General features: G+C 42.8%; 1 protein-coding gene across 13 annotated transcripts in view; it reads right to left on the bottom strand.

Annotated features, from left to right (window-relative positions):
* Positions 1 to 27432, bottom strand: part of SCAF8 (SR-related CTD associated factor 8) — a 218490-nt gene that overhangs the window by 79913 nt on the left and 111145 nt on the right. Inside the window, exon 21 of one of the 13 annotated variants that reach the window (XM_060419858.1) lies at positions 72 to 27432. This exon is cut by the window's right edge and continues 16045 nt beyond it. The exons of the other annotated variants lie outside the window; for them this stretch is intronic. The gene's annotated coding sequence lies outside the window, so the exon portion shown is untranslated. Of the gene's footprint in view, positions 1 to 71 lie in introns of those variants that run through there. 13 annotated transcript variants of the gene reach the window in all.

The raw sequence follows: 27432 nt of genomic DNA, 5'->3' as shown, positions 1-27432 counted from the left end.
CTCTGTGTTTTCAAAAAGCTTTTCATTCAGCTACTTCAATGGCCCTGCCAGTGGGGTTTGACGGAGTCCTATTTTGTCTTGTTACATGTAAAAAGTAAGCTGTCAACTCAGTATCAAGGACATCCATCCTAGCACTTAGAAGGGCTTTTACTGAGCCATCTCTCACTCTTCAGAAAGGTCCTCTTTGAGTCCAAGATTTTTTTTTTTCCTTTCAAAGAAAATAAACTCCTCAATCTTCTTTTTTAACATGAAATTCTAGCCCACTCATCGTTAACCTCACAGTAAATCTGTAGTCAACTAAGAGAGGTATCTATGTCATTTCTTAGCTGGAGTTACAATAATTAAGTCCAAATCTGCAAGTTACTTGTTTTAAACAATAAATCAGAAAGGACTCAAAGTTATGCCTACTAACAGTCCTTATCATTTATATTCAGTAAGATTTTTAGAGTGGGGGGCGGAGAGAAGTTGGTGGGAGTGGGTTGCATACATGAGTATCACTCTTCATGCATATTTCAGTCAAAGAAGGGTTCTGAATGAATCACAGCTCCGTCATCGGTGCTCCATCACCAGGGGCAAGCTGACACTAGAGACGATTCCTTTTAGGAAAACTGTAAAGAATACGGAAACAGCCTGACTTATGGCAAATCAATACATATCAGGGAATGAGGGGGTAGGGTTGTTAAATGGGGCAAATGAAAATACACAAGCAGTAGTGTTCAGTATATGTACATCCGCAATATTTCACAGGATGTATTTATACTAAAATCTCGTATATACCCCAAATTCAGTTTCACTGGGCATCCTGTGTCTTATCTAGCATCCTACCAGGGACTGAAGTGAGGGTGGGGACCTCAGAGACACTGAGCTGACATAACAGGTTGTTTCAGGCCCACAGCAAGGTGGGCTCCCTATCGCTGCATGTCTGTCAGGATGGTGAGAATAATCCCCTTAAAAGTTCTCTCCTTTGTCTCCCTCAGAGAATTACTGCGAGCGTCCCACGTGCCTTGGATGCTCTAGGAACTGGAGATGAGGCGGTGAATAAAGCACAGCCTCTCTCTTCAGGGAGCTTGCATATCCAGAGGGTGATAAAAAAAAAAAAAAAGAAACACTTATATTTATTTGGCTGCACCAGATCTTATCTGCTGCACTCTGGATCTTTAGTTGCAGCATGTAGGATCCAGTTCCCAGACCAGGGATCGGACCTAGGCCCCCTGCACTGGGAGCGGGGAGTTTTAGCCACTGGACCACCAGGGAAGTCCCCAAGAAGAACTGAAGGGACAAGTGAACAGACGTGTGCTGTTAAAGCAAGCGGGATAAGAAGAAAGAGCGTCGCAGGGCCTAGGGATGGGCATTGTTTCATACAGGATGCTCCTCTGGCCATCTCTAAATCAGGACAGAGAGGAATGTGTGTTTTAGAGAGGATGTGGAGTGTGGAAAAGTGAGAGAGAGGGTGTGTGGCAGCAGCAGGGGAGGAAGACAGAGACATGATCACCTGACATTCCCAGAGCAAAGCACTCTGCAGCCACTTGGTGCAGAAAAGCAAGAGCCTTTGGGGCAAATCTACAGCATCTGAACCCAGCACCCCACGTTATGGAGACAGCGCCTCCCCTGTTTAAGGAACTCCGGGAGTTGGTGATGGACAGGGAGGCCTGGCGTGCTGCGATTCATGGAGTCGCAAAGAGTCGGACACGACTGAGCAACTGAACTGAACTGAGCATCTACAGAGTATTTGGGGGAAGTCAACAGTTAACCTTGATGACAGACTGCGTTAAGAAAGTACATCTGTTATCAGTGTGTAAAACTAGCAAGGTGATAGTTTTATGCCCTGCTGGTTTACGTCTTCTTACACTTTGGGTTTTTATGTTTTATTACACTTTGTTAAAAAGGAAAACTTGTACAGTTTTAGAATGTTTTTATGAATAAATTTAATGTACTGAAAATAAAAATTTTAAAAATGCATCTGCGACCAGGAAAACCATTTTGGGTGGGGAAGAATGTGTAACCAGGAAGAAGGTCGCTAAGGGGACCAACACTCTGCATCGGAGCAACTGGCGGGTTGGTGTCTCCACCTGGGAACACGCTGGAGACAAGGCTCCCATGGCTTTGGAATCCCTCCCCTGTTCAAAATGACAGGGACACATAGCAGAGTCCAGAACTAGGAACCTGGCCATCAGAGTTAATGACACTGGGCTTCTGGCTTGCACCCAAAGTTCTAAGGAAGGTCTTCCTTTTACATTTACAATAAATCATTTAAAAAAAAATTCAAAATATATGAACACATCTCTTCTTAACAACTTGCTTAAGAATCAAGGGAGAACCGCAGCTCCCTTTACGCTGTAAGCACTGCTCCGCTCTCTGGCGCTGAGAAGCACAGATAATGAGGCCCTGCAGGGTCACTGCGCCTCCCTCTGACTTTCAGTCGAGTTCCACTGCCCTGAAGGATAACAAGAGGTCTCGTGAAATGCACCAGGTTGAAACTGATGTCCTTTTCATACAAGACAACCCAGACTTTTCAGCTTTGAGCCATACTCCTAACAAGGAGGAGACAATCTCAAACAGCACAGGTTTGACAGCAACAATTCGAAATGGGCACACACAACTATAGCAAAGTATGAAAGAACCAGAAGCACAGACTCTCAAGCCTATGAGGGTCTTACATGTCATCAGACGGACATCCACTTGGACCCCCAAATTGTGTAAAGTCTCTGAAAGTGGCCTGTGTCCAGCAGCCTCCCCAGTGGCTGGGCCTATCTCCTGACGTTTCTGCTTCTTCTTGGACATCTCCAAGGGCAGGAAACCCAGGTTTGTGCCAAGGGGTAGTCAACCCTCAAACTGTGCTTCGCATAAGCCAGTGGCCATACAACCAACGAAATGTTCTCCAGGACAAGCCCATTAACTCTCATCTGACATAAACCCTGCCCCTCGAATCTGGGTCATTCTGCAAGGGACACATTCAAAATGTGTCCCTCAATGCGTGGAAACCAGAACTGAATTTAAAACTTCAGACGCGGTGAGATTTGTGTGGGGCAGGAAGACTCCGCCCAGGGTGATCACATATCTCAGCCTGAACCACATTCTCCTGCTGCAGAGGCCAGGGCTTCGCTCTCCACCACCCCTGGTCCAGTGAGGCTCTGTTGCTGGCTTCCTTGGAGCTCCCACTCTGAGCTCACTGGCAAGTGTGTCGAGAAGTGGAGTCTAACTTGCAAAAGCCTTCTGTTTACTTCCCCCACCCTTTTCAATGTCTACATGGGAGCAAGGAGGACTAACCCAGATGGGTAGAGAGTGGACCTGAGCTCCCACGCCCTAGTAACTTCATTAACTAACTATTGCAAATTCGTGGGAGTTACCCCACTCCAGTACTCTTGCCTGGAAAATCCCATGGACACAGGAGCCTGGTAGGCTGCAGTCCATGGAGTCGCTAAGAGTCAGACACAACTGAGCGACTTCCCTTTCACTTTTCACTTTGATGCATTGGAGAAGGACATGGGAACCCACTCCAGGGTTCTTGCCTGGAGAATCCCAGGGATGGGGGAGCCAGGTGGGCTGCTGTCTCTGGGGTCACACAGAGTCGGACATGACTGAAGCGGCTTAGCAGCAGCAGCAGTCCACAACATATATTGATTATAGGCGCATTATACTGATCACAAGTACACAAACCAGAAACAAGGACTTAGAGGAATCTGGAAATTTTGTAGATGTGCTGAGAAATCTATACAAGGGGACATACACAGTTACTGACAGAGTCAAGGACTAGAACCTAAGTTCTAGTTTTTAAAACTTGAATTTAATCTAAGTTATTTTTAGATAAACTTCTGAGTTAATTTCAACAGCTTAATTCTAGTGAAGGCGAGGCCGTTTGGGAATCAGATGTTTACAGTATAAAGAGGAAGCCTTTTTCTCAGTTGAACAGTTATGGAGATTTAGACGCATATTTCATAGCTTAAGAAAGCTATATAGATCAATGGTTTGGCAGCTGGCTGAAATAATTCCATATTTTAAAAATCTGTGGGGGGCATCTGTTCGCGGTTTTGAGTTTCTACCGCAGACTAACAATTTGGTGATAGCAAGCTGTCTTCCAATTAATGTTCCAGAAAACATTTTTATTTCAAGATTTTTAGAACCAGAGCCAAGATTTTTCTGGGATTTGGTTATACGAAGCATCACTGTAGTTTTTGCCTTTTATAAATCTTTCATATCTAAAAGGTTAATAAGCAGAATGTCTTGTAAAATGTTTCATCTGCATTTCTAAAAAAGCTTAACTGAGACTCTATAATAGGTAAACCTGCCTTTAATCTTTCCTAACCTACTGGATAAAGTCATAAAAACACTTAAAACCACATCACATTATATTTACATCATTCCCTTTTTCAGAATTATGCAATTTCCCTTGTGTTCTGCCCGTGGCAAACTTGGAATCAGACTTTACAAACATTCACCCTCCTAAAGCGGCTCACATGGTTTTCAGAGGCTGGTTCCTTGTCCCCAGCCACCCATCTGTCTGTAAAATCGCAGCCCCTACCCTCGTCAAAACTCCTGAGGTGAACGGTCCTCACGACCCCTTTCAGATAAACCCCTCTTAGCCATCAGACCCGGATCCCGTGAAGTCACATGAGACGCACAGGGTACATATTTGGTTTCTGTCCTTTCCTGCCTCCTGTCACTACTACATTCAGAGCTTCTAAAAGGACGACAGGGCCTGGCTGCCCAGTTATCTGTTGGGCGAATAAATAAGTAAACAAAGCCTAAAGCCAAACTGATGACTAACACATACTCATTCTTTATAGTTAACAACTTTTCCTTTTCCTACAATAACATAGAACATCTGAAAGTTTATACTAATGCCGTTTTGTTTTTTTATTTGAAAACTGAAAATATGAGGGAAAAAAGTCTCACACCCTGGCACTGGCTTTCTACCTTGCCCTAGAGCTTCTGGGTTAGAAATCATCAGCTCTATGGGGCTATCCATTTTGCGGATATGGGACTAAGGTCTTACTCAACCTCGTATCAACTTTGAAGCCAGTATATTGCCATGCATGAGGTCTCAATAATTATTTGGGGGAATGCCTAGAAGTCTGAGCAGGATGTTCTTTGCTTTCCTTGGATGGGAAAGAGAACACAGAGAGGCAGATAAAGATAATGTGTGTATACACAAGAGCCTACGACTACAATCAGCACAAGTACCAGCAGTGAAAGACGGAGGAAATGGGAAGCACGGTGTGTGTTATTAGCCTCTTGGAAAGAAAAAGCAGGAAGTGAACAGTATCTCTTACATGCTGATCCAGGCCACCGTGGACAGCACTGTGGCTTCAGGGAGAGGTGGGGAGGGCAGATTTGGTAGGTCACTGGCCAGGTGGTCTTCGGGACAGTCACATGCCTGCAGCTCTCAGCGTGACACTGGTACTGTAGGAGCCCAGATATACATAGGCAGCTAAAAACCGTTAACCATTTTGGTCAGTTTTGCTGCAGGTGAAGCTGCTCTCTAACACCACCCACAGCAACACAGAACAGATGTGAGGTCTCCTTCACTGTTTCTGAACTCCAAGTTCGGATGTGCCTTTTTACCATTACAGGAGCACACGTGTCTGCTGAAACGCTGCAGTGTGAGGTGGCTACTCAGTGTCTATGTGCTGAGTGAATGGTGTCGGACAAAGTCCTTAACACTGAGGATGCTCTCTGCCCACTTCAGCTGGCCATGATGGAAGCCTCCCTAGGCTCTACGGCCACAGACACTCGCTCTGTCCTTGTGACACCAATCAGACAAAGCACAGGGTTAATGCTGACATGCTGGCCACATGGAAGAACCTGGGTGATGATGGTCTCACCACAGGCGACATCACTGATGGAACACCAGCAGAGAGGAGGCCGGCGGTCTCCAGCACAAGGCCTCCTGTGAGCCTCATGCTTTTCCAAGGCAGGTGTGAAGGCGGCCCCGTGGAGGAGAACAGTCTCCGGTGCGGATGCAGCATGAGGCAGGTGTGAAGGCGGGCTCGTGGAGAACAGTCTCGGGTGTGGATCCAGCGTAAGGCAGGTTGTCAGAGCCAGGATTCAAACCCTGACCTTCGGATGCCTTTCCCCTCTATCCCCGTTACCGGACCACCTTCCCACCTCTGCCCGGCAGGAAACTACTAATTAGAATTATACACTAACTCCTTTCCCCAAACTAGAGGCATACGGCTAAAAAGTACTACCACTTGACAAGCAGGCGGAGTAATGACAATTCTGTCAGTTCACCACCAACCTTTCGCGGAATGGCTCCTTCCGGCTAGAACAGAAAGCCGACACTGCCACATCTAAGTCTCTTGGCTGACGCTGAACACATCCATAGCCTGTATTCCACTGACTCTTCCAGCCCTGCCCTCAAGGCTTACTGTCGCGCAGGCTCCCAATAACCTCCTGATGGACACCTGTATCCACTTCCGGTCGGTCCTCACCCCACGGTTCCCGCCTTTCCTGTGAGGGGGACCGCCTTCCAGCGGCAGTCCTCCCCGATACTCTCCCGGCTCCACCCACATCACCTGCCCTGGGTTCCTACCTCCAGGGGGACCTTGCTCCCTGCTCCACCCGGCCCCGTGTTTGCACTCCACAAGGGAAGTGCAACACCACGCGAGCAGAAGAGACAGACTTTCCCACCCCCAAACACTAACGTGCGCAGTGCTACCAGTGTTTCCTTTCCACAGTCGAGTGGAAGCGAGGGATGTTTACTCAGTGCTCCCTTTACACCGGATAAATAGAGTCAAGGCTAAGTTTTAATGCACATAAATATTCAACCTAATTGAGCACTTATGATGATAGGCGATGAATATTTTCAACTAAGTGTAATGAAGAGTGGCCATTCTGAATAGAATTTCCTTGGGGAATATAAGGAATGTTCAGGGCTTTCCAAAAACGTGTCTTTAATAAACTGCTTTCTGCCCAGGGCTCTCCCCACTAAGGGTGGGCGGTGCTGATCCCTAAGAGCCTGCTCGGGGGACCAGAGCTATGTGGACTTTGGAAACAAGTCAGCATGCAACCCACACCCATTTCCCATTTAGATTCTTGAAGAACCATCAAATCCAATAAATACAAAATGCCTTCTGTTGGCGCCTCAGACAGAAATACGTACAACGTACGCATACACACTCTAAGGCTGCCATAAAATGAAAAATGAAATATCCACCCAAATAACTGTTAGAGAGCTATGTAAGACCTAAGTGTGTGTATGGCGGAAGCGGGAGGCGGGTTGGGGGTGGGTAACGATTGCGTCCAGACAGAATTGCTGAAGGTCAGAAGTTATTTTTCTAGGGAAAACTCAAGTTTGCTTCAGTGTTTTTCATCCTTCAGAGGAAAAACCAAGCTCTTCCTTGAGCAGGTAATCAAATGTACATTTTCCCTGTCATCCACTGAACTCTCCCGAATATCTCACGGCTTTCCCTGTGGCCCAGATCCCCACGTCCAAAGGCATCACAGTGATGCTCTACTTCCTGTCCTTCCTCAAGTCAGAGTCAGCTCGTGACTTGGCAACAGCAGTGGATTCCTGCAGGCACACACTGCCTGCTATTTAAAGGGATTTTTAAAGTCTATATTTGAATTTGAGCAAACTCTGGGAGATACTGGAGGACAGAGAAGCCTGGCGTGCTGCAGTCGACAGGGCGGTCCAAGAGTCAGTCACGGGCTTAGCAACCGAACCACAACAAAGCTTATAGGAGCCTTCGAAAGAAACATCTAAATACAAGACTAAGTCATGAGCACTCAAGAACATGCCAGGCACTGCGCTAAGACTTGGCATATATTATGTCCTACAATTCCCAAAGGGCTCCCCGAGGAAGGCACCATCACCAGCACAACTGTTCCACACATGGGAACTGGGCTTGGAGAAGCCACGAGTCTTCCCCGTTGTCTCAGCGCTGCTTATGCGAGATACTGGCTTCAAATCAGATCAATACTCAAAATCTGCCTTGCTTTTAAAATGACATATCCTGCAAGTTTTACACAGGGCAACCTTTGCACTTAGTTTCAAGTAAAAGCAGGCTTGCTACTGTTTTTATTCAACAATGAAAACTTTCTTCATTACACTGGAAGAACTTCAATGTGTTTTTAAATGAAAACGACAAAGCAGCGTACATTCAGAAAGCCATTTGGGGATGAGAGGAAAAAGAATGATCCTCAGTGTTCTATGGAGAAGGCAATGGCAACCCACTCCAGTACTCGTGCCTGGAAAATCCCATGGACGGAGGAGCCTGGTGGGCTGCCGTCTCTGGGGTCACACAGAGTCGGACATGACTGAAGCGACTTAGCAGCAGCAATACGCAAGAAAAATTCAAGGCCATAGCTGCACCCCTCATATGGCTAAAAACAAAAAAAAAAACAAAAACAAAAAAAAAACAAGAGCTGGTCCCTTGAAAATCAACCAGAAAAAACTGAAATAACAACCAAAAACAATACCCCCGAACCCCAGACTTCAGATTAAATGTGAATTTATGGTTGTGTTCAGACATAAGAACTTAGAGGGAAAACAGATGACTTGCCTACAATAAACACTAAATCTGTTATCTACAGTGTTGAGAAATGAGATATTTCACACAAGGTATTTTTCCAGAACTATAATTGCACATGGAACATAAATTCGACTCAGTCTGCAGTGGCATATTTGGATACAGGGCATGACCTTTGGCTGGTTTTTGCTCTTCACTCAGTGTTTTCTGCCTTATCTCACGATGTAGAGCTACCAGCTGCCACTGCCTGCTGCTGTCAGCTCTACACCAGAGGCTGGTCTCATTGCTGGACTAGGGCGGAATTTCCTCATCTACCAGGACACCTGTCAGCCTCACCGCTGTAATCACTGTGGACCAGAGATCCAGAGGATGGAGATTCTTATAGCCGTGAATGAGATATGAACCTGAATTTACTCCCTGACGCCACACAAGGGCTTCATAGGCAAGCTGTCTGCACTCAAGCAGACCACAGCTGGTCTAGACCTGCCGGCCCTTCCCTTCAATCTGCCTACAAACACACACCCAACTTGTAGGAGGCCTGATGCCCCCTAAACGAAGACTTGGCTGACCACACCCACCTTGACTGCCTGCCCAAACCACACGTGCCAGCCTAGCCCTTTGAGGTCTATGTAATCCTCCAAAACAGACCTCGTCACAAGAGCCTGGGCCACTCAGGAGCCCCTATGCCTCACTTCCTGGTTTTCAGTGGTTGGGTTTAGGAACAGTGGAAGGTACTGCATAAGAGACTTATTCAGGATTTTTTTAGAAGTACTCGATTTAAGAAAAGGCAGAGGAACCAGAGATCAAATTGCCAACATCTGATGGATCATCAAAAAGAGAGAGTTCCAGAAAAACATCTATTTCTGCTTTATTGACTATGCCAAAGCCTTTTGATTGTGTGGATCACAACAAACTGTGGAAAAATCTGAAAGAGATGGGAATACCAGACCACCTGACCTGCCTCTTGAGAAACCTGTATGCAGGTCAGGAAGCAACAGTTGGAACTGGACATGGACTGGTTCCAAATAGGAAAAGGAGTCTGTCAAGGCTGTATATTGTCACCCTGCTTATTTAACTTATATGCAGAGAACATCATGAGAAATGCTGGGCTGGAAGAAGCATAAGCTGGAATCAAGATTGCTGGGAGAAATATCAATAACCTCAGATATGCAGATGACACCACCCTTACGTCAGAAAGTGAAGAGGAACTCAAAAGCCTCTTGATGAAAGTGAAAGAGGAGAGTGAAAAAGTTGGCTTAAAGCTCAACATTCAGAAAATGAAGATCATGGCATCTGGTCCCATCACTTCATGGCAGATAGATGGGGAAACAGTGGAAACAGTGGCTGACTTTATTTTTCTGGGCTCTAAAATCACTGTAGATGGCGACTGCAGCCATGAAATTAAAAGACGCTTAATCCTTGGAAGGAAAGTTATGACCAAGCTAGACAGCATATTAAAAAGCAGAGACATTACTTTGCCAACAAAGGTCCGTCTAGTCAAGGCTATGGTTTTTCCGGTGGTCATGTATGGATGTGAGAGTTGGACTATAAAGAAAGCTGAGCGCCGAAGAATTGATGCTTTTGAACTGCGGTGTTGGAGAAGACTCTTGAGGGTCCCTTGGACTGCAAGGAAATTCAACTAGTCCATCCAAAAGGAGATCAATCCTGGGTGTTCATTGGAAGGACTGATGTTGAGGCTGAAACTCCAATACCTTGGCCACCTGATGCAAACAGCTGACTCACTGGAAAAGACCCTGATGCTGGGAAAGATTGAGGGCAGGAGGAGAAGGGGACGACAGAGGATGAGATGGTTGGATGGCATCATCGACTTGATGGACATGGGTTTGGGTGGACTCCGGAAGTTGGACACAGAGGCCTGGAGTGCTGCAGTTCATGGGGTCACAAAGAGTCGGACCTGACTGAGCAACTGAACTGAACTGAACTCGATTTAAATGGTTCTGGAAGTAAAATCATCAGTTGGTTTCATTCTCAGGGTTTCTCACCAGGGACGTTCTGACCGTCTCTCTGAAGGAACTGCTATATTAGTACCCCAAGTTCAGGCGCTGCAGGTGCAGAACTGACCCAGGGATCCCGAGTTCCTACAGCGGTTTCTTCACACAGAAGCTCCACACTGCATGTCTGAGCCAATAAAAGAGCATGCTGAGGCCACGAGGCTGGAATATCACAAAGTCTGCAGACTACACACGTACAGCCTACGTCTGTGGTTTACAAAAGGAAAGTGGAGTTCTGTAGTGACCTGTTTACATGAGCTGGACAGGACCTAAGAGGGCAATTCCTGGCAGTTCCTTGAGGATAAGCCAGGTCTCTGTCATATTCCCAAGACTCCCCGTGGCACTGGGCACACAGCAGGGACTCAACCATTTGGCGACAGCAACATTTAACTCAAGATTAGAAGCCAGTCTGGGGCCTCAGACATCTAGCATCAATCCTCCTCAAACACATCTCAAAGTGGCTATTCCTTCCATTTCAGACATGGAAGATTAAAGGGCCAGATTCTGACAAGTCCCACTCCCCTTTGTAAATCTTTCAGAATTCACGTGCTGCTGTGTGACTTGTGATGAATGCATTGTATTCACTCAAGATCACAGTTAGAAGCATGATGAATTTAGAATTTATTGTCCAAGGAAAAGTGAAAAGTAGCATCAGTAATACACTGGGACAGCAGGCACGAACTGAGGTTCTCTGGGGCAAACCAGGCATACAGTCACACTAAGTAAGGGGGCAGAGAATCTCTGCTTGGCCAAACGAATCCCAACTATGGATCTTGGGCTAGAGCAATTTTGACGCAAAGTAAAACGTGACAAGGATTCCATCAGAGCAAAACTGTTACAAGATGGGAAGACTGGCAGATTCTAAGGCAACTGCTACAAGACGGCATAAGAAGAATGCATTTGACTGCAAGTATAGAATATTTTTTAGAGAATTCAGTTACAACATTTTCCCCACAGAACCTTATACTTTTCTCAGTAATCAGGTAAGATACCTATGCCAAAACCTTTCAGCCCAAAACTTCCCTCTACAATCCCCTCATTGAAGTTAAATTATTAGGAAGATTAACAGCCAAGTCAGGAGAACTGGACTCAACATAGTTAGCTACTACGTAAAACTTCTGAGCAGAAACACATTTTCTAAAATGCTTTTCTGTTTATACTCAGTGGGCCTATTCTTTTAGTCAGTTACTTTGTTTTACAATACTAGAGACCGGGGTTCAATCCCTGGGTTGGGAAGATCTCTTGGAGAAGGAAATGGCAACCCACTCCAGTATTCTTGCCTGGAAAATTCCATGGATGGAGGAGCCTGGTAGACTACAGTCTATGGGGTCACAAAGAGTCGGACACGACTGAGCGACTTCACTTTCACTTTTGTTTTACAGGCATAACTCTTAGGAGAAAAAAAAATTCTAGCAAAAACTCGTTATGCCTCAAATTTTTACTTATTTTTTTACTCATTTATTTACATTTTTTAAAAATGGGATTTCTCCTATTTAAAACATACAGTGAAACAAGTGGAATACAGTGGGCAAGTCTGTGAGATGACTTTTAGCTAATATTTGGATGAACGAAGCCAATTGCTAGTCATAAAGTTTTACTGTTATGTCACTGGTCACAGGGTGTGACTTAGGGGCCCAGTGACAGAATAGAGATGTTAACCGTTACAGGGTCCAAAAATTCCACTTGAAGGAATGTTCAAATATGAAGCTAATGCTATTCTATGATTCTTGCTTTAAAGAGCAAGTTTTTAAAATCTGAGATATAGTTTATATACAAGAGCAAACTTTTAATGACAGAAGTTTTGCCTTCTGAGCATAATATTTATCATTATACTATATAAAACTACCTAGAGCAATTTAACGTATGTGTTTTGGGAAACCAGAAAAAAAAATGGGTAAACAATGCAAAAGATACTGATGAAAACAAACGTGTATATATATATATGAAGAGGGGCTCCCCTACTGGCTCAGTGGTAAGAATCCATCTGCCATTTTCTCCTCCAGAGGATCAAAGTCCAGAGACAACAGAGGAACACTAAACACTGTGAAATTTACTGTAACATCCACACGCAGCTCCCTGCCCCGCTGGAACTGTTCACTGCTGCTGCTGCTGCTGCTAAGTCACTTCAGTCGTGTCCGACTCTGCGCGACCCTGTAGACGGCAACCCACCAGGCTCCCCCGCCCCTGGGATTCTCCAGGCAAGAACACTGGAGTGGGTTGCCATTTCCTTCTCCAATGCATGAAAGTGAAAAGTGAAGGTGAAGTCACTCAGTCGTGTCCCACTCTGCGACCCCATGGACTGCAGCCCACCAGGCTCCTCCATCCATGGGATTTTCCAGGCAAGAGTACTGGAGTGGAGTGCCATTGCCTTCTCCAACTGGTCACTATTCAGGTTAACTCCAGTTGGTCTGGTGTTCCCTTTTTCAGAGTTCTCATGTAGCTAGTTGTCCATAGGGTTTTTTATATTAGTCCGTAGGGTTTACTTGTGACAGTGGGGGAGAGACGCCACAGTTGCTTACTCCGTTTTGACTAACTCCTGTGCACTTTTTTAACTTAAACTTTTTGTTTTGTATTGGAGTATAGCCAGTTGACAGGATTGTGATAGTTTCAGGTGAACAGTGGAGGACTCAGCCATACATATGCATGTACCCATTCCCCCAAACTCCCCTCCCATCCAGGCTGCCACAGAACATTGGGCAGAGTTCCGTGCACTATACGGTAGGTCCTTGTTGGTTATCCATTTAAACATAGCAGTGTATATATATGTTCATTGGGCTTCCCTGGTGGCTCAGTGGTAAAGAATCCACCTGTCAATGCAGGAGACTTGGGTTCGATTCCTGGGTCTGGAAGATCCCCTGGAGGAGGAAATGGCAACCCACTCTAGTATTCTTGCCCAGAAAATCCCATAGACATAGAAGCCTAGTGGGGACCCCTACAATCCATGGGGTCGCAGAAGAATTGGACTTGACTTAGCAACTAAGCAACAACACATACGAAGAGGTGAGTATATTTAAATGCTTTTTGAGAAAAATAAATGTTACCTGTCTTGGTTGTTCACTAAAACATTTTAGAACCTCAAATTTTCCGTTTCGATATTCCTTAACAATAAGGGGAAGATGTAAAGTGAAACAAATAAAGGATATTTTCTATTTCCCTGTTAAAAATAATAAACATGAACACCCCAGCCAGGCAACTTAATTTCAACTCAACAAATATTTACCGAGTGCTAGGCATGGCCTGGCATTTTGCTAAGTACCAGAGATAAAAAGCTGCATACCAGTAGTATCATATGATTAAATAAAATCAGCTCAAGGGTATCAATAACACCAAACTCAAAAAAGCTGGCTCCATAATTTCCCAGATTGATAACACAGTAATCAGTGGAAATTATCTAATAAATAATCAGTAGACAGACATGACCCAGCAAAGTGATTACGGGCAAACACCTCTGACTGTGACAAACACTGTGACCAACAATTACCAACATACTCGTGTGGTGGGATTCCTACCTTGTTCCACTGTCAATATTTTGCAAAATCTCTCTCCTTATCATTTCTGTCACATGAATGATCGTTACTTCACATAATTCTACTTAAGAATCCACATATAAATAGGTTCTGCTAGCCTATTGTGTGTTTCCCCTTTGCCTGGCAAAGTAATCAAGCCACTCTTTCCTTCTCTCCGTTTTCAAAAAAAGGGTTCTGCAAAAGTGATATCGAACATATATCCTAACTTAAATGTTTTAACTAGATTTCAAAACTAAAACGAATTCTAATTTATAGCTATTGATGGTTATATTTTGAGTTTCTACTGGAGTACTGTATGAATTCAGTGAATTTGAGTACTTTCCATGTCCCTTAGCCTAAAGTGTTACTGAAATATAGTTAACAAAACTGGATCCTTTTTATCAATGTTTATTCACTCCATTTCTTATTTTAAAAAATTTGAATGCAAATACCTTCAACTTAAAATATATAAAAGATGTGGTTAACAGGCTTATAAAAAACCCAAAAGCAATTATGAAAGCAATTCCCCAAACGTCACACTCAGCAGTCAAAAGTGGGTTAAAAATTGCGAACAATGACAAAGACAAGTCTTTACAGGACACAGCACACACGTAAGATTCAAGCTATTCAGGGAAAAGTGGGCCCACAAGGTGGAAGCTGGTCAGGCTGCAAGTGAGTTTTATTCCTGTAACTAAAATCTCCTGTACATTCACTTAGGTCAAAACGTAATCTTTATTCACTAGAAAAATGGAAACTTTGCTAGATTAGAGCAACTCACTGGGCAGGTACTGATCACGTAAATGAATAGAACATTAGTTTGTCACACTTAAATCAATGATAATGGATACAAATAGACTACATTTCATAGTCGACCAACTGTCGTGCTTCTAAAATCTCTGTCGCCCAGAACATGGCAGAAGTGAAATCAGACGGAGAAGGGGGGCTGTGTGTGAGAGCTGAAAGAAAAAAAAAATAACTTAAAACGGAATTTGACTGATAAAATATTTTTCAACAGTGGATTTCCATTCTTTAACTGGATGGAACTCATTTAGCAGCTGTGTAGAGCGAAAAAATGGATAAAATGCTGACCACAGACCCCCGGGACACTGCAGGCCCCTGTATGCCTCTCTCCAGGTTTTCACATACGATACCTGCTATGAATTCATTTATCTCACGCTGGTCTCTACACATGTGAGGACAGACCCAAACATTCCCTGCGGGGATCAAAGTGTGCTCTTTTAATTAGCAAGATAAAATGCTATTTTAGGCGGACGGAGTGAACCAAGTCTAAACGTGGAAATACAGATGACAGAGCGTGGACTCTGAGCACACAGGACGCGGTTCTGAAGAGGAACTCACACGACAGACAGCGGAGGAAACCAGAAAGAGCTCTTGGCGATTTTCTAGCCCAGATCTGGCTATGAATCATTCTGACCCAAAGGACACAGAGAGGATGTGAAGGACGCAGGATTTATCGTCACACGCCGCTGGGTTTAGAACCCAACTTCTGCCCAAATTAGCTGCGTAACTTGGGCTGAATTGCTTGTTTGGTCTGCAAAGTGAAATAATATTCTCACAGAATAAATCGTTTATGTAAAAGGTCTAGAATAGCAGGTTTTCACTATAGGAAAATCATTCCTATTAGTGATAAATAACCTGCCTGCCAACACAGGAGACATAAGAGATGCGGGTTCGATCCCTGGGTCAGGAAGATGCCCTGGAGGAGGGCAGGGCAACCCACTCCAGTATTCTTGCCTGGGGAATCTCATGGACAGAGGAACCTGGAGGGCTACAGTCCATGGGGTCACAAACAGGTGGACACAACTGAAGTGACTTAGCACACAGCACGTTCTATTGTAACACTCACAAGCACACATGGCTTAATAATGCGATTAGGGCACTCATCCCAACACTCCCCATCTGGGGACGAGGAGGAAGGAGGAAGAAGAAAGGAAGTAAGACATTATTTCTAGGAATCTTGAAAAATCCAAGGAGACCAAGACTACCAGTGAAATCCCCACACATACCAGGACATCAAGCTTGCAGTCAGGCTCTTGGCTCTGCTGTGATTCTACATACCTAATTAATTAGGGATGCAACAAAAAACACAGGATGCCCAGTTAAGTTTGAATTTTAGACATACCGCACCTATACTAAAAAAAAAATCATTCACTGTTTACCTGAAATTCAAATTTCAATAGAGCTTCCTGTATTTTTATTTGCAAAACCTGGCAACTCTATTTCTACTGCCTCTTTTCTCTTAATTCAGCTAAGGGGAGCCTTTATCTTCAACTCCCAGAGACTTGAGAAGATGGTTTCTAGCAGGGCAACAAACAGCATCGTTCATATACGAAAGTTTTTCTAAGTTTCCCCAAGCTTCCAAGGAATTCTGACTGGGATGTCATTGGATGCTCATTCTAAACACCTGGTACCTGCACTCTCCTTTGTGGATGAGAAACCACGGCAGAGACACGGCTGTCATCCCAAGCCCACCCCAATCCTTGGCACATCATCAGATTCTACAGACCTTCCCTCAGTCGAGAGTATTTGAAGACTTTTGCATTAGGACACAAAGCAGGTTAAACATGCTTTCCCAACTCCCTCCTGTTCTCTTCAATTTCACATACCCAAATGCTCATTCACAGACTAGATGGTCTCTAATTTTCTCTGATCTATGACCCGTGAAATTGCTAGGTCCCAAGGTCCGTTTAAGAATCTCAAACGGAATTTGTCCCTCCACACGCTGCATTGTCACAGCCTGCAAGACAAGCTCCACTGCACTAAAGGAAAGCCAGGTTCCCACGGAGCCTGTCGGAACCTTTCACTGCAGCCGAGCGGCGTGTCACCTGCAGTCAGCTTCAGACTCCAGGTTCCCTGCGGGTGCAGGGGACGCTCTGGCTCATCATTTCCTTCCCCATCACCTGTCTCCCTAGAGCCAGTTCTCTGAAGGCCATGTGGCTTCCCTCTGCACACAGCACCCTCCCTTCCCTCTGCAGACACGGGTCTCCACCTCTGCCTTTGCAGGCAGAGTAAAAATAAGTGCATGAACTTCGAGTAATACTCTCAAGGAGTATTCTTACCGCTAGGCCCACTGAGCTCTGGGTGCTGAGTTATTTCTTGAATGACTGCCTTTTAACCTCCCTTCTTTCCTACATCTTTATGAACAATCATGCTATCCACTTTTGAATAAATAAGACAAAATGGCAGAGGCTAGAGCTTTTACTGGCCTTATCTCATATCCAGCACGTTATCACACACACGTCTTGTAAAAATATATGGTCTGAAAGCAAAACCCTGTGACAAAGCAAGGGAGACTTAAACATACCCCTGCCCCATTTCATTTCCATATATTTTACAGGAAACTTTCTCTTAAGAATGAATATGAGCGAAGAGGGCTTGGTACTCCTAATGTCTGCAGTCTTAAAATGTTTTTCTCAAAAAAAGAAAAAGAAAAAAATCCTTTTCTCTAGGATCTGGACAACAATGAAAATAAGAGCTGCACGGAGGCACCAGGTGCCAGTCCCACCCTAAAAGCCACGCGCCCTGTGAAGTGCTGTCATTAACCCTGACACAGATGAGGAAGGGGAGCAACTGAGTAATCTGCTCAGTGTCACATAACCTGAGGAAAAGGAGAAGTTGGCTCCAGAATTATGTTCTTCACCTGTGCATCGTCTTGATGCCCTAATTTAAAATTCCTGAGCTGAACTTTTACATGACTAGAAGGTCTGGATAGAAGGAAAAGAGTATGGTGAGGAAAAAAATAATAATAATGAAAAGTGACCTAAATAGTATTCTTGGCTATTTCTTGAGTTTCCACCAAAGAACAGTTGACAAAACAAACCTTGACACCATGTCATTCTGGAATACTAACAGAAATTAGGAAACTGAAATTTTATCTATAATAGTCTTATGGAGTAAACTCATGCATGAAAATGTTAAAAAAAAAAAAGAATGATTATTTTTACTTAAAAAAAGAAAAGGCTTGTAACTCACTGAACAAAATAGAGCATATTATCTTCAGGTAAAAGTTCCCTCTGTCTCCTACCATTAAATTAATTCAACATGCTGGGTTCATCACACATAACAGATGCCAATATCACTGGGAGAAACGTAAGGAGAGAAGGCTGCCTCCTTCTCCAGCGGCTGATTTGTGTGTGTGTGCGTATTCAGTGGTGTCCAAGTCGTTGCAACCCTGTGGACTGTAGCCCTCTAGCTTCTCCGTCCATGGAATTCTCGAGGCAGGCATACTGGAGTGGGTTGCCATTTCTTTCTCCAGGGGATCTTTCCGATTTAGGGACTGAATCCGTGTCTCCTGCGTCTCCTGTACTGACAGGAGAATTCTTTACCATTAAGCCACCCGGGAAGCTCAGAAACATAGATGGTTCTTGGGTCAATGGAGAAAGTCTAGTTATGACCTTCTATCCACCCGAGGGAATTCCTTCCGCTCCTCCCCTACAGTAGTGCCAGATTTACTGGTCTCACCTTTCAAGATAAAAAATCTATACCTGTAAAAATCTATTTATTTATGTGCCAGGCACTGGTTTCCTCACTCAGAACTGATATGTGGGTATATATTTTTATTATATAAGAACTGGAAAGTTAATAGAGAGATTTATCTGACAGATGAATGGTCAGATCACAGTTCTACAATTTTTAATAAACTGACTGAATATAAATGCTTCATAAACAACATAATGGATTTTGACAAAAACATTCTGTAAACATTTGAATGTTACAGAGAAATTCTGTTTAAAGCAAACTTGTGTCTTATGATTTTCAGGAAATAAGGACATTTAAATATTTAAAAAGTGAAGCTCTGAATCATTAAAACAGCAACTGAAATGTGACTACATACACCACAAGAAAAATTCCAGAGCAAAATACTGGATCAAAAGAAGGAAAATCATTGAATTAATGAGAACAACTTCAAAGGAAAAAAAAAAAAGGAGAAAGCTTAAATCATTAAAAATTATATAGATGGCTAGTTCCTTGATATAGATGCCATTAATTGAGGGTTAAAGCTCAGTTGGTAAAGAATCCACCTACAATGCAGGAGACCCTGCTTCGACCCTGACCCTGGGTCAGGAAGATCCACTGGAGAAGGGATAGGCTACCCACTCCTGTATACTTGGGTCTCCCTTGTGGCTCAGCTGGTAAAGAATCTGCCTACAATGCGGGTTGACCTGGGTTGGGAAGATCCCCTGGAGAAGGGACAGGCTACCCACTCCTGTATACTTGGGTTTCCCTTGTGGCTCAGCTGGTAAAGGATCTGCCTACAATGCGGGTCAACCTGGGTTGGGAAGATCCCCTGGAGAAGGGAAAGGCTACTCACTCCAGTATTCTTGCCTGGAGAATTCCATGGGCTGTTTAGTACATGGGGTCCCAAAGGGTTGGACATGACGGAGTGACTGTCACTTTCAATTAGAGAAAACAGAATAAATTCTTATTTTGATTCTCAGGGAGCAGTTAAGAACAGAGTAAGGTCCAAGAATTCAGTTATCATATTATAGCATGGGTTCTCGGAAGAAAAACTGAGCGCTTTAGCATTTACTATGCTCGAGGTCCTTACTATTCCAAGTACTTTACACTGATTAACCTAATAACTACATACTACAAGTGCTGTCAAAAGAAGCCCACTTTACAGATGAGGAAGCTGAGGGGCGGCGAAGGTAACTACACGATAACCTAAGAACTGGCAAGTGGCAAAGTCAGGAAAGGTGATCACCCTCCAGGATGCTCTGCAATAGACACTGACCACAAACGACTAGAATGTTAGCACTAAAGGAACCTGTAAAAGCATCTAGAGCAGTATTCTCACATCCTATAAACTGAGGCCTCGTCACACAGGTCTACAAAGTGATCCTTGATTCCCACCCACTTGCTCCTTTCACAAGACTCCGTACCACCTGCTATGACCACCTTCACAGTGACTTGGATCAGTATACAGGTTAAAGGTGTTCTCTGTCTGATAACTGGTTTTTTTTTTGTTGTTGTTGTTGTTGTTTTAAAATCTTTAATTCTCCTCTGTTACAATGAGCAGACACACCTGTGGAGGTAACATTAAGAATAATATTCCCCTATGAAATAGTCTGTTTATATTATTTACAGGGAATGAAACACTATGTAATAAGAACATCATAATGGTGTAAAGGTACAAGCAGTTTTAATAAGTAAAATTCCATACTACTAACTAGCAGATGACTGTAGCCGAAAATAACTGTTTTTTGAGACTATCTTCAACTTGCAAATTCAATGTTAAAATAGATGCTGCATCTGATGAATACTAAAGTTCCTTTAAACTCAGAGGTTTCATGATTTTGTGAAATCATACTTTCCAGTGCTTTAGTGGACGCTGTACCTAAGCACCTGATAGGAAGGTGTGTCAGGACTCCGCTAACACCATGAGGATATGCTCCCTTTATGGGGAAGACGAGGGACCATCTCGTAGATAACAGGCAAGTGACTTTAAAGGGAAAGGAGGAATGTGCTTAGGTTCCCAGAAATACCAACTGATAAATCCTAGTTCTAAGACGACCAGCTCATCACCAGAACGGAGCCCTAGGTCTCCTTTCATGGGTGCACAGCGGCCTCTACTGGTGTGAACGCGGAATCTTGAAAGGCAATTTTCTGCGTAAATTTTCAGAGGCACAATTAAGAATACTTATTCTTTGGGAACCTTTTAAATTTTTAATTAAAAAAAGAAATCTCCTCCTCTATTAGTATTAAACATTCCAATTAAAACAGACCACATATACAATATCACAGAATGGAAAGAACTAAACAGTATTTTCATTAAAAAATTAACCCTGCTGGTGATAGCAATACAACTAAGTGTCATGATATCAAAGCTCTTAAAAAAAAAAAAAAACTTCTTTGAAATACCGCTAATAAACCCAAAAGTTATCAAAGGCACCAATTATAGGATAAGAAATTGAAACTTTCAGCTGTCAAATATTATGTGGCTCACATTCCCATGACTATTTTGCTTTGTTGTTTCCGAAATAAAACTTAAAGCTTTTTTTTTCTTTTAAGCCTCAAGGATTATCAGAAATAAAATTAGTTATAGATCAGGCTTATTAAGTTTATAAAAACTTCCAATGATAAAATTTTACTACATGTGAAAAAAATGTCAAATAATACAGTTGATCCTTGAACGATACGGGTTTGAACTGGACAGGTTCAGTTAATACATGGAATCTGCACACATTCTTTTCAAGAGTAAATACTATAGAACTGCACAATCTAAGGTTGACTGAATCTTAGATACGGAGCCTCGGCCAACTAGAAGCAACTGAAAGTTACACATGGGGAAGATAGGCAATCCTAAGCTCCATGTTGTTCCAGGGTCAATTGTACTTGACCTTAGCTGCGAAGTCACTGCCGTCGTGTCCGACTCTGTGCGACCCCAGAGACGGCAGCCCACCAGGCTCCCCTGTCTCTGGGATTCTCCAGGCAAGAACACTGGAGTGGATTGCCATTTCCTTAAAGAAAGCCTTAATACGCTTTGTTATGTAACAGGCACACACATGCAATTATGATGGAAATACTGTACACAACTTCGTAGAAAAGTACGACTTAAAAAAAACCAATATGAATACTTTTAATTCTTGTAGGCTGACACAATTTCCTTGAAACTTCATTTCCATAAATTTCCAATGCAGGAAATGAAGCAGGAAAAAATTCAAAATGCTACTTTTCAGTGATGAATTTGCAAACCAAATTTTATTCCAATGACAGGGAAATACAATTTCTCTAATCTTGCTCATATTCTTTCTTTTTAACCAAGCATAATAAAAACAGTTGAGAGCTGGTGAGTAAGTTGGGTTTTACACAAAACATATACACAGATTAAATGGAGAGTTGTTTTTCAAGAAATGTTATTTATTGCTTAAATAAGAGTAATGAATGGGTTAGGAAAAATGAAGACATTTCTATTTAACTTGGATAACTAGGATTTAAATATTTCTATACTATACTTCCTTTTCATTATTTCTACTTGTGGTGTTGGAGAAGACTCTTGAGAGTCCCTTGGACTGCAAGGAGATCCAACCAGTCCATTCTAAAGATCAGCCCTGGGTGTTCTTTGGAAGGAATGATGCTAAGGCTGAAACTCCAGTACTTTAGCCACCTCATGCGAAGAGCTGACTCATTGGAAAAGACTCTGAAGCTGGGAGGGATTGGGGGCAGGAGGAAAAGGGGATGACAGAGGATGAGATGGCTGGATGGCATCACCGACTCGATAGACGTGAGTCTGAGTGAACTTCGGGAGATGGTGATGATGGACAGGGAGGCCTGGCATGCTGCGATTCATGGGGTTGCAGAGTCGGACACGACTGAGCAACTGAACTGAACTGAACCTATTAACTGATCAGCAGTATTTGTTGTGCCCCATGTAAGGCACAATCAAGAATAACAAGGTGAACATGGCGCTATTTGGGCTTCCTGGTGGCTCAGATGGTCAAGACTCTGCCTGCAATGCAGGAGACCCTGGTTTGATCCCTGGGTCGGGAAGATCCACTGGAGAAAGTAACAACAACCCACTCCAGTATTCTTTCCTGGAGAATTCCATGGACAGAGGGGCTTGGTGGGCTATAGTCCATGGGGTTACAAACAGTCGGACACAACTGGGGGACTAACGCACTCACGGCACTATTCTTGCTTTAAGGAACTAGCAGTTAATAGGAAAACAGCATTGCTACTTACAATTATAAAGACATATTTTAAATAATTTGGACTTTAAATATGAAGTTTACCCTCAAAAGCTATCTAAGACTTTTGTGGAACTCCACAGCCCGACCACATACAGCAGTGCCTGCAGCCACTTTAAAAGGCTGCTGCTGCAGCCTCTCCTTTTGGGGAGATTAGATTGGGGAAATTACGCTTCTGGACCAACATCTGTCCACATACACAGTTGTTCAAGCAATTCCTACCATGTAATTCTCCTCCTATTCAACCAATCATACCCAGAAAATATGCCCTGGAATCAAATACTGAATGGACGCCTGAAATTACAGACTGAACAGACACGTCATTTTTAGTAGAGAAAGACTAAGCGGGAAGTGAAAACCCATCGTGAGTCTGTCAGAGTCTCCGCTCTCAGCCTACAGGACAATGCTAACTCATATCAGGATAGCAAATGACACTACAGAAAGCAGTTTCCTAAAAGGTAGCTCTAATTCACTGAAAGAATTCATGGTTTTCAAAATCGTAAACACTACGTCACAAAATTCTGTGTAAATACTCCAGTCTTGACAGTACTCTAAAATAGTATGTCCCCAAAAGCAATACAGTCATTTAAAACTCTACCAAAACCGTGTGTAAAAGAGAGATACAGGAAACGACTGAAATATTCCTCAGTAAAGGACTGAAAGGTCATTTAAAACTCTGCTGAGACTAACAGGAAAACAGGAGATGGCTGCAGCGTTCCTCAGAAGACTGGTTAATTAACTTGCAGGTAGCTAAACTGGAGTATTAAGGATGTGTTCAAGGGAATGATATGCTTTCCTGCCCTGAAGTGTCTGGAAAGATACGTACAACTGGCTAGCTGACTAATTTTGTATTTTCCATTTCACATGCTTTAGTACTTGTTGAATTTTTCATGATAAAGATGCAGTATTCAAAAAATAGAAAAAAAATAATAAAATAAATACTATTTTGAATGACAAAAGCCCAACCACAGTTCTGTGAGGAACTGTGTGAAAACAGGAGTGTGAGAGATCTTCACAACAATAAAAAAAAATAAACGACATATAATACATAACTTTTTTGTCAAATGAATATTCTGATAAATTCATTCATCTATGTAAACTAATGTCAAATTAAAAACCAAAACCAAAAACAAAAAAATCCAATAACCCAATTGGGTAATGTACCAGTATTCCTAAAAGGAAATAAACCTTTACATGAGAGTTACTGAGTGTGGGAGTGTTATGTCCGACTCTTTGCGACCCCGTGGACTGTAGCCCACCAGGCTCCTCCGTCCATGGAATTGTCCAGGCAAGAGTACTGGAATGGGTTGCCATTTCCTTCTCCAGGGGATCTTCCTTACTCAGGGATCGAACCCAGGTCTCCCGCATTGCAGGCAGACGCTTTGACCTCTGAGCCACCTGGTTATCATGGTTTATAAAATATTTCCTATTTCCACAGTTATCCTCACAAGTTTTTCTTGTTTGTTTGCTTTATTCAACATCTTGCTCCAAATGTTAACACTCCAAGAATTAGTTGTGAGCAGTGCTCCATACTCCTCACCCTGAGGAAGCTTTTGCTGCAAACACTTCAGAACCGTAAACACCACAACAACACAGCATGAAGAATTTGCATAATCCCTTGCGATAAATTCCGTGACAAATTCTACCCCAGGACAGAATTCTCTACGGGGACTAAGAAGGCAGTAAAAATGGTTTTGAAAACGACCACAATTCAGAAACACCAAACACTGCTTTTAAATGTAGGTCAAATTTGAAGGCTCCAAGATGCCATAACTGAGAGATCATTTCCTCCTTTGCTTTTTGAAAATACTGTAGGAAGGAAAAAAAAAAAACAAAAAAACAAGCAACAACAAAAGCAACAATGTTACCTAGTATGAAATTTCACAATATAAATTTTTAATTTACTAACTAAGTACAGGTAGAGGTTTGAGCTTCCCTGATGGCTCAACATGTAGAGAATCTGCCTTCAACGCAGCAGATACAGGAAACGCAGGTTTGATTCCTGGGTCAGCAAGATCCCTCTGAGGAGGAAATGCAACTCACTCCAGTATTCTTGCCTGGAAAATCCCATGGATAGAGGAGCCTGGTGGGCTACCGTCCATGGGGACACAAAGAGTCAGACACGACTTAGCGCACACACACAACAGGTAGAGATTAAACGGAGAAAGCAACCAGGAGGAAGAAAACAAAACTTGGGTAGACTTGTGGCTACAGGATACTTTATGCTCCCTTGTCTGTGCACGGAGAGAGAATGAAGCAGGTCTATTGATCACCAGCAACTGCAGTCTGAACTTGTGAGCTGCTGATCATTCATTAGTCATTCATCTTAGCCAAGGGAGACTTGCTCTGTATAAAGCTGTGCTTGTGACACTGACAAGTCACTGGGGGGGAGGGGGGCGTGAAGAGTAACTTTTTTTTTTTTTAATTCTTGAAAGGTTCAGGGTTAGATTAATTTAAAAATCAATAGAGGAAAGCAAAAAAAAGAGAAAGCTAGGAAAAGGCAAACTTCACTGATTTTACATCACCTGAGGCTAACTATGCATTTAACAGTAAATTCTCAAAGTGTCCCTGTGTATGTGCGTGCATGCCCCTTAGAAGCTGTACAAAAATCATGCGCGCAATGGAAGCAAAAGCAAACCTGCCACTGAGTCCTTACTGACCTTAAAAAACAGTCAATTCTGTCAGCATGAGAGTTAAGTTTACAGTGCAGGTGTTTTTGTGGCTCTGATTTTGACAGTCAGTTCACTTGCCCACTTTAGATTTATCATTTCTGGAGACTAAAGCAGTAACATTCTTCAACTTCTGGCAAAGCTTATCGCCGAATGATTAAAAAATCTGCTCCTCATGAGTATTTATTAGAGTCAAAATTCAACATCAGTTCATCTGGCAATGACAAAATTCTGCTGAAGCTTACAAAATGAGAGGAATGTTAATAACTCTCCAAACTAAGTCCTCTCAAATTAAAAAAAAAAAAACAACTTTAAATTAGAAACGATGGTATGACCCAAAGGGGTATACCAGCGCCATATAAACAGTCAAATGACCTGACAGTCCTGAAGAAATGAAGATTTATCTTTTAAAGAGTTTAAAATATTTTATATTCAGCTAAGAGCTCTCTTGCTCTAGCACCAAATTGAAATGGAGACATCTTCATTTCTGAGCAGGGAATAGTTCCTCTATCTTAATAACTAATAGTACAACGTAACCTCACAGCAGATTTAAAAATCAAAAGATCTTTGGAAAAACTGAAAATTAATTTTTGCTATAGCGATTATATATATATATATATATATTTTTTTTTTTTTAACTGTATAGTAACCCTGTGTAGGCTGCAGTCCATGGGGTTGCTAAGAGTCGGACACAACTAGGTGACTTCACTTTCCCTTTTCACTTTCATGCATTGGAGAAGGACATGCAACCCACTGCAGTATTCTTGCCTGGAGAATCCCAGGGACGGGGGAGCCTGGTGGGCTGCCATCTATGGGATCGCACAGAGGCAGACACAACTGAAGCGACTTAGCAGCAGCAACGCTGTGTCTTGAGCACTTTTTTTTTGACAACTGATTGGAATTTCAAAAGCCTTCCTTCTGGTTGAAACTGACTGTGTGTGTCAGTTGCTCAGTTGTGTTCAACAATTTGCGATCCCATGGGGTGTTAGCCCGCCAGGCTCCTCTGTCCATGGGACTCTCCAGGCAAGACTACTGGACTGGGTTGCCATTCCCTTCTCGAGGGAAACTGACTGATTAGCCCTTTAATGCGGAGGCTCTCACACTCACCTTCATGGACCTGGTTAGCTTCCTACTCTTCATTTAAATACGCAACTAAGCTGCAAACTACAACAGTGTAAGTCTCTACTATCAAGTTTGAATGAATGGGCATTAGGACAGACTTCCAAAACACTTAACTACAAAACCCCTTTTCCTACTTTTAAGAACATATTTTTAGCTAGCAGAAAACAATCCAAATTAAAAATTATTATAGGAGACACAGAGAAGAAAGGTGTGTGTTTGGGTAGGGGTGGGGGCAGTCCGGGACAAATCTGCCTTGTGAAGATGCCTCCCTCAGGAAACAAGACAGGATGCACGCTTGCATCTTAGATGACAACTGATCCACCCAAAATGCAAAGCACATGACTGCTATATTTAAGAAGATATACCTATCTTCTTAAAATACTGCTCTCAGACGTCGCAGGTTAATTAGAATATAAGTAAATAAATTGCTTCCTTCCTTCTCACACTATAAATAAGAGGTTCCAGTATAAGGATAACTATCAGCCTGGACACATTAGAAAGAGATCTTTTAGTTTCAATGTTATCAGAAACCAAAATGGAAAATAACATGCTATGTGTTACATTCATGGGGAACAAACAAACATTTCTGGTTCCAAACCTAAACCCACCTAAAAATGAACATAAAGGAATCCATTTATCTTAGTAGTATTTCTTAAGTAGTGTTTAATTTGCTTTCCAGTCAAGTAATAAAATGATAATAGTTTAGATTTATTCATACTTATAGTAAACGGAGCTCAATAAGGGTAAAGAGGAGCCAGGTGCAGTAAAAAAGGTCAACTGTTGAAATTTTTACCAGCAAACAGCAAGCTAATTTCAGTTACTCCTGTAACTTCTGAGGCAATGTTTTGGAATTCCTGCTTTAACCTTTTTTTTCCTTCCCAACTCTGGCAATTTAAATTACTAGAATTTAAGAATACATATTGACTATGCCAGAGCCTTTGACT

Source organism: Ovis aries, chromosome 8 (assembly GCF_016772045.2).
Source record: "Ovis aries strain OAR_USU_Benz2616 breed Rambouillet chromosome 8, ARS-UI_Ramb_v3.0, whole genome shotgun sequence".
NCBI lineage: Eukaryota > Metazoa > Chordata > Mammalia > Artiodactyla > Bovidae > Ovis > Ovis aries.
Note: the sequence above shows the minus strand (reverse complement) of the source record. Positions and strands in the feature narration are given on the sequence as shown.